Here is a 4321-nt window from a genome sequence, read left to right as displayed (position 1 = left end):
AAAAAATGCGGGAGGCTATGAAGCACTTTAAGGACGTTTAAAAACTTTTGAATAGCCTCTTAATAACTACTGTTGTAATCTCTGGTTTCAGCAGAGGAGTTCTATATTTACACGATAACGGCAAAAAATGTGAAAAACTGTAACTACAGGCGTAAGATTAAAAAGAAGAACCTTCAAGCTTAATAAGTCATTCTCTCTGTGCTGGAAGTGTTAAGTGGTGAAATTTCAGTGAAAACAAGTTTATGAAACTGATGAAGTTTTTTTCCCCCTCTCCTTTGATATTCTTGTTCTTGATAATAAATTGTTCTGCTTTGAAATGTACAAAAAATGGCATGTTCTCCGTTTCATTCTGACCATCGTATAGTATAGCCCCTCAGCCTTCTAACCTGTGATATTTAGAGAGTATGCTAAGATAGGCAAAGGCATTAGATAAGCCTTTGATTTGCTGTGGTGGAAGGTAGACATTAATGCAAGGAAATGGGTACCCCGGAGCAGCGCTTTAGTAGTACAAGAATCACTAATAGCTCTGGACATTGAATGCAGCCTGTGCCTGCAGCTAAATAAGTCGGATCTTCATAGTCAGCAAGCTAAAATCCACAGAGCTTCTGTTGCGTTTTGCCGCTGTTCAACAATTTGCTCAGGTGTAAAGTGTAGTCATTAAATTATATGCCTAACAGTGCTGTAAATCTTTTACGAAGGATACTGTATCCATTGCGGATCCTTTTCCTATTTTCTCCCTTTCCTGAATCATGCGCATCATGCGGTCTTCCAAGAAACAGCTTGTCGTCCTATGCACAACAGACAGACGCGGGTCATGTTTCTTTCATTGATTGGGCTTTAAACAGCAGCCAAAGCTACAGCTCCGCCGGGATCTGATATTCATGTGATCTCCTTGCTCTGTCTGCTGGAATAAGCACTACAACTCTCCCGAGGCAAACAAGTCATTGATGCTATGCTGGATCTATATCCAGAACGGAGCAGGGGTGGGGGTGTGAAGCTGTGGGCTATATAGAAATATGCTGAATATTTATATTAGTAGTGTAGTTCGTGGGCCATCTGGGGTTTTAAATTATAATTAGGCAGGAAAATTCTGTGTATAGCCAAGTTTGGTTTGATGACAAAGTGCTAAATAAAAATCAGCCCTAGCTCATCTCGCTCAGGGACTTTTCTCGCTTCTGCTCGCCAGGGGGCACTTGGACCCCAGAGTAACTGACGGAGGACCCGGTGGAAGGAAATGTGTCTGGACATGATCTCTTTAGGATCTAGTCTCTCGGCACACACGCAGGTGACAGTCACCCCGTGACCCTGGCCGACGCCTGTCTGCTTGGGTATGTATCACCCAGCCGCTCATCTGAGAGATAACGAACTGTCCTACAGCACAAGCAGCCTGGCACACACAAACACAAGCGCGCACGTAAGCAATCATTCCCAAGGTGTTACACTGGCGCAGCGCAGTGTTTCCATTAGACAGGTGGGCAAGAAGGACAAAAGGGCATGCTTTGCTCGCAATGTGAGTGCATACTGAACAAAGTCCTTTTATACCCTTTATTTGTTTGAGGCAAAGTTTACTTAGTGTGCTTGCTGGGAGCCGCATAGTGCATCTGTAGCTGTCAAATTCTCAGACCCCGAAGCAGAGGAGTTGAGCAAAGGTTGTTTAAGGAAAAGATTTTCTTTTTTTTTTCATGTTTTTTCAACAAATGTAAAAATGTGACTCTTACATCGAGTTCTGTAAGAATGAGCTTACAATATTTTTAAGCTGTGAGTGCACAGTTTTTGTGTAGGAGAATCCAGTTTTCATCTTGTCTATATCATGGGGCGTGTAGATGTTAGGAAAATTAGAAAATAGTACTGACGTGTCAAATTTATCATTTTTGATCATTCTTACTGTAGAAATGGTAGAAACCACCACTGACCTGCTAGCATTCATTATGTTATCCTTGAGCCCTTTACCACTGGCCTGAGTATGATGGTTACCTGGTACTCATCTTTGTGCAGCATATTAACCACATAAAATATGATCACAGCCAAAATTATACCCCAAAAAGGTGTATGGAGCACTCGGCTTCAGCTTCATGTTGGTTTTTTGAAAGCAAATATGCTAAGTGAGATGAAAATTTTAGATAAGTAAATATACATATGTATATAAATGAACAACATAAACACGAATAAGCTCTACTATGTGTGTTATATGAAACCGGCAACTCATTAAATGCTTACATGCTGAAAGTTAAACTAAAGCTAAGCTAAAAACTCAAACAAGCTGTGGAAACACATTTTACTTAACTAAAATAAAAATAAAAATTTGACTAACGGTTAAAAGAACATATACTCTCAAAGACAAATACTCTCTATATAATAATAACATGAACATAGAAAACTATAATAACTGTTACTGAGGTATTAAATCATGTTAAGAGCATGATACTTGTGTCACAGCCAATCGGATGCTAGTATTTTAGCATGAAAATATTTCCTAATTAGCACTAAACACAAACTACAGCTGAGACTTTGAAAAGCTCAAAGTTTGAAACGAGCGTTGCAGTAGATAAAAGGTTAGCCAATCATGAAAGCTGCAGCAGCTCACTCTGAGGGAAATTAAACATCTGTGCCAAATGTCAGGGTGAGCTATGCTAAGAAATTTACCTTTAACAAGCTGCGATGCAACTCTTGGTTTTTATCACCTAAACCGAAGTCGGCATTATCTTTGTGGCTCTAACCCACGCTGACAGGGGCGTCAGCGCGGCAACCATCTGGATGCAAAGTCCACCACTTAAATCTGAAGCCTGAAACAATTGAGCTGGAGCTCTGTTATTAAAAACGGCACTGTGCTGTGGAGCAAGTAATCGCCTCGATGAGCCACTTCGAGCATTACCTTTTCTGTTATACAGAAACACACAGGTTTTTTGGCGGACGCCGACATAGTGCAAAGTCATTTAAAACTCTGACACTAACAAGTTTCTTTAAGTAATGGCTACTATTGAGTGAGTCACTTATCACTGCATGTCTTTGATATCTGCCAACCTCGGGCGTAATTAAAGGTTTGAGGGGTGGTCTGGGGCAATCTGCTGTAGATGTTTTGGCTGGTCTTGTCATCCTAGAAGCCTCTAATGATCTGTCTGGGATTGTGATTGATGAAGCACTTAGCATCAAATCAAAGCACAAGGAACGCTTGTAGCTTGCTAAGCTGTTTGCAAACTAGCAGCCGCTGTATTTGCTTGATAAAAGTCTATTACAGAGGTGTCCTTGATGTGAATTAATGACCTCCATGTTTACATTAGAAGCAGAACCTAATGCACATTAGGAGTTGATTGACATGGCTCAGCAGATATGCACAAGCTACAAACAGCATGGGTCAGTAAATCTGGCTGCAGCTCAGTAACAAGCAGAGTTGGTTTCTTCTTTTTTTTAACTTTTGAACACTGTGCCATTTGAAGTATCTCTAGAAATAATTAAATGCACACTGAATGGTTTACAGTCTTAATGATATTACAGCGTTTTTATAGGACTTCAAAAATAACCCCGCTGCCAGTTGAATGAGCTCCATTGCTCTTATTTCTCTATTAAATTTACAGCTCTTTCCCACAGCTGTGTGCATAGGTGTGACCATCTGGATGATCCCTCTGAAATCTTATCACAGCGAAGCTATTTCGAAAACATCAAGGTACGGAGCTCTTTCGCAGGATGAAAGAAACCCTCTACTATATTCAACTGTTCATGCAAAGACATAACCCAACATCAAAAAAAGGTGTTTTCACTCCTATATTGCTGGCTCAAATGCAAAAAGCCTGTGGGGAATGACGAACACTGTGCATCCAACATTGCCGTACATAAAATCAACCCACTAAAGCCTTTTTACATCTTCTTAGATGAGGAAAAGAACAATGAACATAAATCTAATGAGATCAGGGAGCCAGCATGTTTCCCAAAATACACGCTGGATTATCGCAAACACAAAAGGCTCAGAAACAGAAGAACTGTGCAGAAAAATGCATTTTTTCACACATATTTTAAAGGTTCCTTGTGTTTTTTATCCCCCCCCCCCACCTTGTGATTACTTATTCATTTGTTTGTTGATTTGTTTTTCATTGCCTCGGGTGTAGAGGGCATGTGTTTGATGTGCTCCCATGGCAGTCTTTACTAAAGGGGAAGGAAGGTTTCTGCTGCATACAGGTCAAAGGGAGGAGAAGGAGACATGTCTGCTTATTTGCAGCTGGATTTTAAAAGCCTCTGATTAATCCTTTGAGGCGATAGAATGAAAAGGATACTAAAAAAAAAAAACAACTTAAGTGCATTCAGGTCTAAGAGTGCACATCGCATTGTA

The sequence above is a fragment of the Simochromis diagramma genome, unplaced genomic scaffold (assembly GCF_900408965.1).
Source record: "Simochromis diagramma unplaced genomic scaffold, fSimDia1.1 OVJJ01000486.1, whole genome shotgun sequence".
NCBI lineage: Eukaryota > Metazoa > Chordata > Actinopteri > Cichliformes > Cichlidae > Simochromis > Simochromis diagramma.
The sequence above is the reverse complement of the archived record's forward strand: the minus strand, read 5'-3'. Positions refer to the sequence as shown.